Here is a 15,219-nt window from a genome sequence, read left to right as displayed (position 1 = left end):
CTTGAGAACAATTGGGGTTGGGGATAGGATAGTGAGGGGGTATGGAACATCTGAGCAGATGCTTCTCAGGTAGGTCTTGCATAGACTCACAAAGGGGCTCAAATATCATGCAAACTCTCTTTTCATCTAACTCGTTACCTTCCATAGATCTTTTCCCTTTTTTCTCCCCTGCACAGAGACCATAGAAGCTAAGGTTATCCCAAATAATAGGGATGCAACATGAAAGAATCTGAAGGCTGCTTCCCATTGTTAGAGTCTTTCTTTCAGCAGAGGACTATGAAGTCATCGTCTAAACTCTATTGAAGAAGACACGTTCTCTCAGTATATGTTCATTAAAGAATGGTAAGGATCCTTTTAGCAGGAAATTCATATATCTGCCAATACAATTGTTTACCCATGTGAGATAGGGAATATTTCTCCAAATGAGATCTAATGGGAATATTTGTTCTCTTACCAAACAGGACTTGGTACAAAAGAGTACAGAACAGGGGCTGCCCAACTTCTTAGAAGGGAAAAGTCAGTATACCAATGTTAGAACGGAATTTAAATAAATGGGCTTCTAAAGGTTGGGGACTCCTTTTAAAGGACTGGGTATATTTGAGATAATAGAAGGGCTCAGGAGCCAAGTATTATCCATTTGAGTTATCCAGCTTAGAAAAGGTCTGACAGTTTCATCCACTTGAGAACACATTTCTAAATGTCAGAAGCTGAACTTACCTTTTATCCATTTGTGAGTCAGAAATCAATTTGGAATATCAGTTCCTAATGGAGAAACACAGTCAATGTGGAAAGAAAAAGTACTTTTTGCTGAAAAGTATCCAATCCCTCCATTGCTCAGAAATCTAGCTGCAGAACAACTGAATGAGTTGGCTGGCCAGAAAGCTCTTCAGTAGTGGGAATAGTGGTGATTTGGCCACAGCTGCTTGTATCACTGTGGAGACTTTAAAAGGGTGTGTGGGGAAACTAAGTGGAACACCTAGATAGCAGCAAGAGCATAAGTCATCCCTCCATTGAGTCAGTTCCTTACATGAATGGGAGACGTGTGAAAATAGAATATGACACAGAAGCACATGAAAAACCGGTAGAGGTGAAGCAGTGAGTGCAGGAAAGATGAGGAAGGCTGATGAGGAAGGCTGAGTTTGGCAGCCTGAGGGCTTAAAATTTCTCGTGTTGTAACAAATCCAGGATTCGCAGCAGTGAGCGCTGATATGTAGCTCTGAAAGCTAACAGGGTATGTAGAAGGGCACAACAGAAGATGGAAGTACAGACTATTCCATAAAGTATACTTCTCCCCTTGACTGTTAGCTGAAGGGTTGGGACCTCAGTTTTTATTAAGCCTGGCCATGCTATACAAAATTTCTTCAGAAAATGAGCACATTTAACTGGTTTGCATCAATTTTGCAATAAAAAAATTGCCTGGTTTTCCAGAAGGGTATTTGCAGTCAAATATGTGGTTACAGTGAGTCAGGGTTTTTGTTTGCTTGTTTATTAAAAAGGGAAAAGGAAAAAAAAACACACAGGTTTCTATTTCACACATTTGACAAAAGAGCTGGCAATATCTGAAAGTTTGATAGGGTGGGATGTATCATTCAAAAAATGCAACTAGCAAATTATATATGTTATTTTCTAGCCAAGAATATGTAACTGTAATATTAGAGAGTATTCAGAGAGGTGGTCACAATATTAAGATCGACTGGAATTAACAAAGTATATAATCTTTTTGGATACTTTCTCTACCTTAGTACCAACCACAGTTGGGTGGAATACAGGCAGTAGTGGAAGTGGTAAGTCATCAGTTTAAAGTGACATGTAATGGAGAGTTTAGTGGAGAACATACATATTCATGATGGATATCTGTTGGGTAAATTCAGCTCTTCGGATGATGCTTGTCTCCTGTTCATAAGAGAAAAGAGGGATGGATGCATCAATTTTAAATGAAGATGGTACACTGTCTCCAAATAGACGGTCTTCTAGAGTTATAAACCAACTACATACACATCCCAATTTCTGGGAGCATAGTTATAAATCACGACAATTCTTTATGCAGTTCAGTATTCTCCTTGTTCTCTTTTTCGAGTCTCTTTATGCCATCTTGTTTGCATCTCTGTCATATTGATCTTCCTTATGTTGTCAGTGTCACACTGTCTAAAGTGTGCCAATCTCAGGACAGACTGTCAAAAGAAGGGCAGACACCCCAAAGTGGTAGTATATTCTAAAATTAGATTTCACGAACCCAGTCACAAATGTGAACCTCTAGATCTCTGTAACAGATTTACCATGGAGTCAGAGACAGTCCCTTTGGGCTCTGCACTCTATCTTGCCACGCAGGCAAGAAGGACTTAGTGATAAATGGTCACTTCCATGAAAAATCACAAAATATTTAGGTTGCTTCCATTGCCAAAAGCCAGTCACTTAACCCAGATTAATATGTACTTTAGATCTCACACCAAAGATAACGCCTGAAGCCAATCCTGTAATAAACTAACTAAAGGTTTGTTAACTAGAAAAAATGAGTTGTTTACAAGTTAAAGCAAGCAAGCATATATACACAAATGAGTGTCAGTCTGTGATTCATAACGTGGCAGATGTAATCCGTCATCACTGAATGTCTTTTTTAGGGCTTAACCAGGTTGACCCTGGGGAATCTCCGTTTTTTGTTTGTTTGTTTCTTAGCTCTAGCCCTTGTGAGAATTCAAACAGCAAGCAGATGAAAAATCTTCATGTTAGCTATTTTTATTTCCCTCTTGCAGCATTGAAACCAATGGGAAGAGGACTTCTGCCCCCACTTCTCCATGGGTAGATGGGGCAATTAACAGAACTTTTGTCCTGTGATGGTTCACTTAATTTTGATAGTCCTCCTGGATGGGCGGGAGTTCACAAGTTCAGAGCAGGCATTTTTACAATTGTAAAACAAACTTATGTTTTACCTTGTAGCATAGAATATGGACATTACAAGTAAGATTAATGCGTGCAGCAACTTATGAGCATTTTATAGAGTCAAAACACGGAGCAGACCTTTAGAAGTCTAATATCTATCTTGAACAAATATTAGCATGAGTTGAATTTTTTAAATCATGATTTGAGGACTTCAGTAACTCAGCCAGAAGTTATGGGTCTATTAAAGGAGTGGGTGAGTGAAGTTCTGTGGCCTGGAATGTACAGGAAGTCAGACTAGAAGACATGCTGGTTCCTTGTAGCCTTAAAGTCTATGAGTCTATGAGAACATATAGTTGAGCTGGTCTGGTTGCCAGCTATGAATTTGTCAGTGCTCAAGCTGACACCTACAGATTTGGCAAGAGCTGGCACAGTCAGAAAGGCATGAGATTGGGTGGGTGTACTCACTACTCTTCAAACTATCCTGCCTCAGTAGCTAGAATAGTTGATATTTTGTTTTTCTCCCTTAGGCACACTTTGAGATCATCAGGCTTTTTTTCAAACTGTTTGAAAGATGAAAGACTTAATTTCTTTAAGAGGCTGTGATATGGTTTCAAGTAGAGATAGATTAATATTAAAAAAAAATCCCACTGCTACATTGTTTACAATCTTCAATTTTTATGAATGAGTACTTATCTGATTATGTTTATGGAAAGGCTTATGCTAGAAGCATTCACATGGCCCACCACTAACTGACCAGGGGGAGGGTAGGTGTTAAGAAAAAACATTACTTATATCCAGGTTATTCCATAATGGTAGTCTCTGGGATTTGTTGCACCTTTCTGAAAACATCTAGATATGTTCACTCTCAGAGAAAGGCTAATGACTTCATGGGCACCTGCATTGATCTGGTATGGGCAATGCCTATATTTCTCTCCCTATTTTTAAAAATATCATAGCACCAGAAAAAAAAAATAAAGAGGAGGTGAGGAAGGTTGTTCTGGATGTGACTCATATTTTTTAAACAATTTTTTTTAATTTGAAGAATTGTATTCAAAATCTTAGCCAATACTCTTTCTTTAGACTTTCTTCAGACTTTCTACTACTTTTGGTTGTGGATGTCAAACCTTTATAATTTTTTTTTTAAATTCTGTTATTGAAAAACAAACAAACATAAAAGGTAATGTTTTTCTTTATCCCAGCTGGTAAAATCAGAGATACACCTACCTTATCAGGCTAACTCTGAATATCACTTATAAAGTGTCTCTGCAAACTATGAAGTGTCTAGTGTGTGCAAGAAAAGACAAATTCATGCAAGGAACTCAAATTTTCAATCTGACAGAAGAGAAGTAAAGGATACATGCACCTTCTATAATCTGTGTACAAAATATAAATCTCAACCTGAGTGGTAGATTTTTTAAATAATGGGCAGACTTTTTAAATAATGTTTCTTTTTATGTTTTGGGTTGTTTTTTTTTACTATGATAGTTGGGCTGGAATAAAGAGAGTGATTTTAATCAGTTATGTATTGTCATTAAAGGGTTCTAGAAGTCAGAAACCTGTATCTTCATATACTTTCTCAAGAATGATCACCAGATTTAGGAGCTGTCCAGACATTACATAACACATTTTTTCATGACTTTTCAAGACCAACCCAAACTTTTGTAACACTTTGTAACACTGAAACAACACACAAAATTAAGGATCCACCTACCCCTTAATATCTTACATAATTTATGACAGCCCATTATGTGAACAAAAATTTAAAAATTATGTGAACTCCTTCAATGTCAATAAAATGGTCCTGGCAATGACTGAAATTACAACAAACATATATCTCATGTCTATAGGGTTACACAAATGCTTCCACCAAATATATGTCTTTATTCTAGAAATGCTTATATAGTAACTAGTGACTATTATAGGTGAAATCCTGGCTTCACTGAAGTCAATAGGTGTTTTGTTGCTGATTTCTTTGGGGTCATGGTTTTACTCTATTTGGCAAATATAAACCTTTTGTACATCATGCAAGCACTCCTGAATCAATCTTGTATGTTGTGAACATATTTACTACCTGATTTTAGGTACATCATTATAAAACCAGAATCATTTGACTTCACTGGCGCTACACCAGATTTACATTGTCTTAAACCCGTTGCAGTTCAACCCTCTTTGTTCAATGGCCTGTTAAAAGATCTGTTGTCCTCTTTGGGCACAAAGCATAAGTACATAACCTCCCGCCCTGAAATACATTGAATTTCCTTCCGAAATAGATTGAATTGTTCCCTCAATTTGCATTTACCTTTGCTAAAGGCCATTTCCCTTTTTGCTAGATTTGGATTGTATTCAGAGAAACATTAGATAAAATTCCTTCAAACTACATTTCTCCAGTACTTGTATGTTTCACTGTGATCAGTGAAAGACTCACTTATTTTTAAATTTTAAAACAATAATAAATAACTTGAAGGATTATATTACAATTAACAGCAGTGTATTGTAGTTCATCAAGCAACAGTCAACATTTTATGCATATAGAATATAATAGCTCAAACAAGCAAAACTCCCACTGAAATCAGAGCAGTTAACCTAAATAAGAACTGAACTGGGCTCCATCTTCCCATCCGCTTCTGAGAGTAATTCTCCCTGTATTTCCTTTTGGCTTATGAGCAGCCAAGGATAACCAGATCAAGATGAACTTCTTCATCATGAAAATTTGATGTATCATATCATACTTTTGTAGCTACCACTGCACCAGCAACAGCCTAAAGAAGATAACCAGGTTGAAAAGCACTGGAAAAAATAAATAGTACAAAGAATCTCCCCTCTGTTACGTCATTTTTTTACAGTGATGTAACTGTTGAATCAATGGAGTAATCCTGGCATAATACTAATGCAGCAGTGGAAGAATTGGGCCCATAGATTTAAAACATACCAAATGTCCTATGTGCACAGAGGCACTTACTAATATGTTGGGAAAAAAAGCATAAAACAGTATAAATATGTCCATTATTTCCTTAAGGGAATAATATGCCATCTTATTATTTTAAATAGTTATCCTGATACTTCAAATTAAACACATTGAATTAAATAAAACAATAAAACAAATATATTAACTACAAAGAAATAGATTGTAAGTGAGTACAAGCAATGAGGCATACAAGTCAGAAATGGTTACAAGAAAAAGAGACATAAAATGCTTACCGACACCTAACAAACTAGATTGGATTCAAAGCTAAATTTTCTCACCATATGCTGTCAGCAGTCTTATTGCCAAAACTCTTTAGGTCAGGACCCCTCCCCAATGCTTCCTTTGTCTTTTCCGTGCAGAGAATGCAATGGCAGGGGGAGAGAGAGAGAAAGAAGGGTTTCTGCCCCTTCTTTTTATAGTCCTGACTCACCTTTGAGAAGCATTTCCAGTTGGGAGTAAGACAATGGGCAGTCTGTGTGGAAGGGAACTTCATGCTGTTTCTTTGCTAAGACATAACTTTTTGCCCCTGCCCAGTTTCCTGCCAAAGAATGGCTACCTAGCAGGTAATGGTCCAGCATCCTGGTTTACAGCTGGCCCTTTGTCTCTGAGGAACTGGTTTAGCCATCCACAGAAAACACACTTTTCATCATCATCTCAGGTTATGTTTATAACTTCACATATAATGCTGCAAAATGCATTTTGTCATGATATTATTGATCAGCAAATGATGAGTTTTTAAATGATACCTCACAAGGCTTTCCTGGTACAAACATTATTACTAGGGATGTCAAGTGATTAAAACAATCAATTGTGATTAATCACACTGTTAAAAAATAATAGAATACCATTTATTTAAATACTTTGGATGTTTTCTACATTTTCAAATATATTGATTTCAATTAAAACACAGAATACAAAGTATACAGTGTTCACTTTATATTTATTTCTGATTATAAATATTTGCACTGTAAAAAACAAAATAAATAGTATTTTTCAATTCTCCTAATACAAGTACTGTAGTGCAATCTCTTTATCATGAAAGCTGAACATACAAAATGTAGAATTATGTACAAAAAATAACTGCATTCAAAAATAAAACAACGTAAAACTTTAAATCCTACAAGTCCACACAGGCCTATTTCTTGTTCACCCAATCACTCAGACAAACAAGTTTGTTTAAATTTGTAGAAATAATGCTGCCCGCTTCTTGTTTACAATGTCACTTAAAAGTGAGAACAAGCATTCACATTGCACTGTTGTAGCCAACATTACAAGATATTTACATACCAGATGCACTACAGATTTATATGTCCCTTCATGCTTCAACCACCATTCCAAAGGACAAAACCCCAAGGAGTTCAGTCACACATTTAATTAAAGCATTATTTTTTAACAAATGTCATCGGCATGGAAGCATTTCCTCTGGAATGGTGGCTGAAGCATGAAGGAGCATAAGAATGTTTAGCATATCTGGCACGTAAATACCTTGAAATGCCAACTACAAAAGTCCCATGTGAACTTCGATTCTCACTTTCTGATGACATTGTAAATAAAAAGTGGGTAGCATTATCTCCCATAAATGTAAACAAATTTGTTTGTTTTAGTTATTGGCTGAACAAGATGCTGGACTGAGTGGACTTGTAAGCGCTAAATTTTTGTATTGTTTTGTTTTTGAGTGAAGTTATGTAACAAAAGAAAAGACATTTGTAAATTGCACTTTCACAATAAAGAGATCGCACTACACTATTTGTATGAGGTGAATTGAAAAATACTATTTCTTTTGTTTATCTTTTTACAGTAAAAATATTTGTACTAAAAATACTATAAAGTGAACAGTGTACACTTTGTATTCTGTATTGTAATTGCAATCAATTATTTTGAAAATGTAGAAAAACATCAAAAATATTTAATACATTTCAATTGGTAGTCTATTATTTAACAGTGCAATTAAAACAGCGATGAATCACAATAAATTTTTGAATTAATTGTGTGAGTTAACTGCAATTAATTGACAGCCCTATTTATTACAATAGTAGGTAGGGTGTGAACATAGAAGTTTAGTCTGTCACTTCTTCACATAAATACGATATAATGCACTGCAGAAAAAGGTAATATTGATTTTTAAAAAAAAATATAGAATATTGGTATGCATGGACACGATTATGCTGCAATTCATATTTTTATGATCACCGTAATTACCCTTTCTGCTTTAATGTTGTGACAATTCATTTCATGCTTTTCAGTCACAATTTTTGGTTTGAAGTCTACAGATAATTCAGAGCTTATCATACGGGAAAGGGTGTGTGTGATGGGGTCCAATTTACTAAGAAAGAACCGAATTTAAAAATACCATAATCTATGCAGTTCGAATGGAATCTTGACAGCTGCTATTCACAAATATTGCTGACATGGTTTATATGATATTAAAATTCAGAATTACTGCACTTTCATCAGTTTCTAGTTCCACAGCTGGCATTTCATGTTGTCAGCATCCTGTGATTTACAAGACTGTATATAGTGTAAAAATGTTGTTTTAAATGGACAATTTCCTAAGCATGTTTACTAATTGGTAGGCTGTGGCAACTTAAATGTAAACATACCGTATGTTCCGAAAGTCAGACTGCTTTACGTGAGAAAAAGAGTTGAATCTAATAGCATGAGTTTCATTAAACTTTTATGAAAATCACTTGGAAAACAAACATTTCTATGCAAATTTAGAAAGAATGGTTTAATTTGTGAAGTTATACCAAACCATAATTTTTCCAATGTCACAAATGCAATGTAAAATACATGAAAGATTATATTGATACTCACTACTTCAAGATACAGAAGCTGTTAACCAGACAGTGCATGGAGTCTTAAAAATAAAGCAGTGTTTCTAATAATGTTTATATCAGATTAATAATGATATTTAATTAAATGATGTAAAGCAAGACCAGCAGAAAAATGTAAAAGATCAGGAATATTCTTCTTCTGAGACCTGCAGAAATGATGTAACGCTCCGGGAATTAAGTCCATATATTATACATTACTTGGAACACCACGAATCCAAACATAAAGAGAGTTTGAGGATACTACCAGTATGTTATTAGATTTCTAAATCTTGCAGTGCTACAAACCTTATGCATATATGTAACTTTCGGCATGTAAATAGGTCCTTTGAACTCACAGGGATGACCCATGAATACAGTCGCTTATGTGAGTATTCGTTTGTAGGCTCAGGGTCTATATATAATTATGAGTTAATACTAAAACCTACTTCATGTTTTATGCAGGGACATTTTGAGCATGATTCTTTTATTGGGTCTCATATTTCTGTAAGTGTGTATATTGTTATTTACATTTTGAGGCTCAAGTTTTGTGGAACTAAGTCCACATACAACTCATCAGTAATTCAAATCAAAGTGTACACAGAATATTTCTAGTATACAAACAGAGGACATTAAAAATTGTGGCCTAGATCCTCAGGAATGCTGGAGCTCTCCGTCGCATGCTTGTGAGGGTCAAGGAAAAGATGGCATTTAACCATTTTAATGCTTCCCCATACTGGGGCTTCTGGAAGCACTTTTGATCTTGACTGCAAGTTAGGGCAGACTTGGCAAAGTTAGAACTCTGGTGGACAATCTTCAGCCCATGGGCTGCACACGGCCCATCAGGGTAATTCGCAGGCGGGCCACAAGACAGCGTTTACTGTCCACAGGCATGGCTGCCCACAGCTCCCAGTGGCCGCGGTTCACCATTCCTGGCCAATGGGAGCTGTGGGAAGCAGCGCAGGCTGCCCATAACTGTTAGAACTTGTTTTGGTTTGTAATGACACTCTAGGTGACTCCAACCACACTGTTTGTGATGGAAGATGAGGGAGAGGAGGTGTGGGACCTGCTATGCTTGTTCTATGCCATCTGGGAATTGTGCTACACAAGAATACCTACCTGCCTTCTTAAGGTAGTAAGAAAGAGTTCCTTACACTAGAGTCCCTGAAGAAGGTAGTCACAGGAGTTTTGAGGGTTTCAAAAATGCAGAAATACATCATCTTTACTAGTATGCACTTGATCTTTGGGCTGTGCCTAATTTGGTAATTTCAGAATCTGAGTTGAGGGACAAACCCTGATCCTGGGGCAGGCTAGGGGCTAGTTTGAGCAGATCCAGAGCTGCTGCAACTGTTACCAGCTGGCTATGGCTCTCATGTGCAGTTCTCTGGCCATGTTCCTTCTCTGAGATGTCACTTACAGCTGGTTCTGAGGGGACTAAGGGATGATATAGTGCAATTTGCCAGCTCTCTGTGGTGAACCTCAGCTGACTGGTTAAGGCAGTGTAGCACAAGCTAGACTATGGCCCTCTTTATCAAAATACACAGGAGTCTCCATTCCCATTGATTCCGGTGTTTAAGTAACTCCTGTTACTGTTAATGTGCATTCTGGATACTCATCAATGCTTTGCAATATGCATATTTAAATCTCATGATTGATTAGACTAAGAGAGGTGACTTCACTCGACCTATACATAGAATGATGGTCTGGACCTATACATAGAATGCTTCCGCCAACGTTCACAGGCAGAAATTGTGGAAAAACAACATCACTTGCCTCATAACCTAAGTTGTGCAGAATGCAATGCCATCCACAGCCTCAGAAACAACTCTGACATTATAATCAAAGAGGCTGATAAAGGAGGTTGTCATCATGAACTGGTCTGACTACCAAAAGGAGGCTGCCAGACAACTCTCCAATACCATATTCTACAGGCCACTTTCCTCAGATCCCACCGAGGAATATACCAAGAAACTGCATCATCTACTCAGGACACTCCCTACACTAATACAGGAGCAAATCAAACACCCTTAGAGCCCTGACCAAGGTTATTTTATCTACTACCCAAGATCTGCAAACCTGGAAATCCTGGACGACTCATCATCTCTGGAATTGGCACTCTCACTGAAGGACTATCTGGACATGTGGACTCTCTACTGAGACCCTACACCATCAGCACTCCCAGCTATCTCTGTGACACCACTGATTTCTTGAGAAAAGTACAATGCATTGGTGATCTTCCAGAAAACACCATCCTAGCCACCATGGATGTGGAGGCTCTCTACACAAACATCCTACACACAGATGGAATACAACCTGTCAGGAACAATATCCCTGATGATGCCACAGCACAACTGGTTACTGAGCTCTGTGACTTTATCCTCACATACAATTATTTCAAATTTGGTGACAATATATATCTCCAGATCAGTGGTACTGGTATGGGCACCCTCATGGCCCCAAAATATGCCAACATTTTTATGGCTGACTTGGAACAACACTTCCTCAGCTCTTGTCCACTCACACCCCTTCTCTACCTACACTACATTGATGACATCATCATCTGGACCCATGGAAAGGAAACTCTGGAGGAATTCCACCACAATTTCAACAGCTTTCACCCCACCATCAACCTCAGCCTGGACCAATCTACACGGGAGGTCCACTTCCTAGACACCACAGTACAAATAAGTGATGGTCACGTTACCACCACCCTATACTGAAAACCCACCGACCGCTATGCCTACCTTCATGCCTCCAGCTTCCATCCCAGACACACCACATGATCCATCGTCTACAGCCAAGCACTGAGGTTCAACCGCATTTGCTCCAACCCCTCAGACAGAGACCAACACCTACAAGATCTTCACCAAGCATTCTCAAAACTACGATACCTGCACGAGCAAATAAGGAAACAAATCAACAGAGCCAGACATGTACCCAGAAGCTCCTGATGCAAGACAAGCCCAAGAAAGAAACCGACAGAACTCCACTGGCCATCACCTAGAGTCCTCAGCTTAACCTCTCCAACGCATCATCAGTGATCTACAACCCATCCTGGACAATGATCCCTCGCTTTCACAGACCTTGGGAGGCAGGCCAGTCCTCGCCCACAGACAACCCGCCAACCTTAAGCATATTCTCACCAGCAACCACACACCACACCATAGCAACTCTAACTCAGGAACCAATCCATGCAATGAAACTCGATGCCAACTCTGTCCACATATCTACACCAGAAACACAATCACAGGACCTAACCAGATCAGCTACAACATCACAGGTTCATTCACCTGCATGTCCACCAATGTTATATATGCCATCATGTGCCATCAATGCCCCTCTGCTATGTACATCGGCCAAACTGGACAGTCCCTATGTAAAAGGATAAATGGACACACATCAAATATTAGGAATGGCACTATACAAAAACCTGTAGAAGAACACTTCAACCTTCCTGGCCACATAATAGCAGATTTGAAGGTAGCCATCCTACAGCAAAAAAACTTCAGGACCAGACTTCAAAGAGAAACTGCTGCGCTTCAGTTCATTTGCAAATGCCCCTACTTATACAACCCAAAATGCCATTGCCAAGAAGGCTAATGGCATTTTGGGTTGTATAAGTAGGGGCATTTCCAGCAGATCGAGGGACGTGATCATTCCCCTCTATTCAGCACTGGTGAGGCCTCATTTGGAGTACTGTGTCCAGTTTTGGGCCCCACACTACAAGAAGGATGTGGATAAATTGGAGAGAGTCCAGCGGAGGGCAACAAAAATGATTAGGGGGCTGGAGCACATGACTTATGAGGAGAGGCTGAGGGAACTGAGATTGTTTAGCCTGCAGAAGAGAAGAATGAGGGGGGATTTGATAGCTGCTTTCAACTACCTGAAAGGGGGTTCCAAAGAGGATGGATCTAGACTATTCTCAGTGGTAGAAGATGACAGAACAAGGAGTAATGGTCTCAAGTTGCAGAGGGGGAGGTTTAGGTTGGACATTAGGAAAAACTTTTTCACTAGTAGGGTGGTGAAGAACTGGAATGGGTTACCTAGGGAGGTGGTGGAATTTCCTTCCTTAGAGGTTTTTAAGGTCAGGCTTGACAAAGCCCTGGCTGGGATGATTTAGTTGGGTTTGGTCCTGCTTTGAGCAGGGAGTTGGACTAGATGACCTCCTGAGGTCCATTCCAACCCTGAGATTCTATGATTCTATGATCATCAGCTCAGGATTAAACAAAGACTGTGATTGGCTAGCCAACTACAAAAGCAGTTTCTCCTCCCTTGGTGGTCACACCTCAACTGCTAGAAGAGGGCCTCATCCTCCCTGATTGAACTAACCTCGTTATCTCCAGACTGATTCTGGCCTGCATATTTATACCTGCCTCTGGAAATTTCCATTACATGCGTCTGACGAAGTGGGTATTCACCCACGAAAGCTTATGCTCTAATACATCTGTTAGTCTATAAGGTGCCGCAGGACTATTTGTGACTTTACTGGATATTCATTAAATGGCCATGAGGAAAGAACTTCATGAATACCACATAGAACTAGTGACTAGCCTTGTCTATGAGAGCACACATTTTTTAATCCTCTTTGCTACAACACAATGTTTATATCTTTAGACTCACTCTCTCTAGACTTCGTGCAGAGGTCTAAATCCCACTCACTTTGCTCACACAAGCAGTCTCATTCTCTTCACTGAGATTTACCAGAGGTTGTCTTCTGCAAGTAAGGCAAGCAAGATCTGATCAGAAGCGCCTGATCCTGTTGTCTTTACCTGGGCAGACAGAAATCAATAGGAGTTTTTTCCTTAGTGCACACTGTAAGAGAAGGCCTGTAGATTAATATGAATCCTTTTAGAAGTCAGGATAGACACACATTGTGACTGTGATGTCAAGAGTTATGCATTTCAGCTCCAACCACTGTTAAGGGAGCTTTCAGGGATGTAAGATGACAGATGTACAATTATAGTTGTTATACCCCCACTTTTGTAACAAGACAAGTTAAAATAAAAGCTGCTGTTACTCAGACTTCATAGTACTTTACGCAAACTTCATTACAGATTATATTGTTTTAACAGAGTGCCGTGAAAATAACATCCCAGTAGGGTTTCCTTAGTTCATTTACAATTATTTCTTTCATAGTTTTTCTGGAAGAGGAAAATATGAACCTCTACATATTTGTGTAAAGCCGGTTTTCAAGGAGCAGATTACGGTACTTTGTAATCAATAGTGCTGGGGCACTAAGAACTGCTCGAAGGTTTTCATTAGCTGTAAGAAGAGCGTAGTTAAAGGAATACTAAAAAGTATTGATGTTTAAATTTGATTTATCAGTGTTATTTAAGCCTATCTCTGCACTGCAGTGAGTTTATTTTTCCAATTAAAGAATATTCTGAGGTATCTCTTGGGTTTAGACAAGTTTTAAACAAGATAAAGCACCTTGTGAATTAATTTATTTTGAAGAAACAAGAAAATACAATTTCTGTTGTCTTTTCATTAAATTATCCTTTGGAATATTGATTTAGCTCAGGCTTAGAACTTATTTAGCTAAAAAAATAAAAAAGGTGTGTGTTAATTTGGTGATCCTGTTCCTATAGCATTATATAGAAATAACTTTTTTATTTTTACATTTGGATGCTATAGATATGGGGAGAGGGAATTAGTGCTCTTTATACCTTGTATGCCTTGTAGTGATAGACTCAAAGAACTCAATCTATTTAGCTTAACAAAGAGAAGATTAAGGAGTGACTTGATTATAGTCTAAAAATACCTACATGAGGAGCAAATATTTAATAATGGGCTCTTCAGTCTAGCAGTGAAATCTGAAATATGATCCAATGGCTGGAAGTTGAAGCTAGACAAATTCAGACTGGAAATAAAGCAGACATTTTTAACGGTGAGTGTAATTAACTCCAGGAACATTTTACCAAGGGTCACAGTGGATTCTTCATCAGTGACAATTTTTAAATCAAAATTAGATTTTTTCCAAAAAAATACGCTCTAAAAATTAATTTGGGGAAGTTCTATGACCTGTGTTTTACAGGAGGACAGACTAGATGATCACAATGGTCCCTTATGACCTTGTAATCAATTAACCTTGTAATTTGCAGCTTTTGTATGCTCTATTTTCATTTACAATACACAATAAAACACTGGGCACTAGTCTACAATTTCTTCTGATGAAAAAATAAATGTGACCAGGTACTACTCTTATATTTTCAAACAGCAGTTAGCTGCAAAACAATTTTTTAAATATTAAAGTTGGCTTCTAAACAATTAGTGTGTTTACATTAGAATGTGTTGGAAAAAAGGAGACATTTCCACTGAAAATTTTGACAAAAATGAAAATAAATTCATTTTCATTGAAACTTGCCATGGTAAATTTTGAACTTTCGGTTAAAAAAAATTGAAATCCCAAACATTGTGTGGCCATGGTTTAACATGAGAGGTTTGGGAAAGCTATCCCATACAAAAGAGTAGGAGAATGAGACACCCAAACTACAATTCCTGTGAGGTATTGCAACGACACCTTGAGATTTAAACATTTGTCTTTCAGCTGGAAACATTTCAGTTTTC

General features: G+C 38.0%; 1 long non-coding RNA gene across 3 annotated transcripts in view; it reads left to right on the top strand.

Moving 5' to 3' along the window:
* Positions 1-15,219, top strand: part of LOC123349492 — an 83,129-nt gene that overhangs the window by 14,062 nt on the left and 53,848 nt on the right. For all 3 annotated transcript variants that reach the window (XR_006573567.1, XR_006573566.1, XR_006573565.1), the window contains exon 2: positions 177-342. This is a non-coding gene — a long non-coding RNA (uncharacterized LOC123349492). The remainder of the gene's footprint in view (positions 1-176; positions 343-15,219) is intronic.

Source organism: Mauremys mutica, chromosome 14 (genome assembly GCF_020497125.1).
Source record: "Mauremys mutica isolate MM-2020 ecotype Southern chromosome 14, ASM2049712v1, whole genome shotgun sequence".
Taxonomy (NCBI): domain Eukaryota; kingdom Metazoa; phylum Chordata; order Testudines; family Geoemydidae; genus Mauremys; species Mauremys mutica.
The sequence above is the reverse complement of the archived record's forward strand: the minus strand, read 5'-3'. Positions and strand labels throughout refer to the sequence as shown.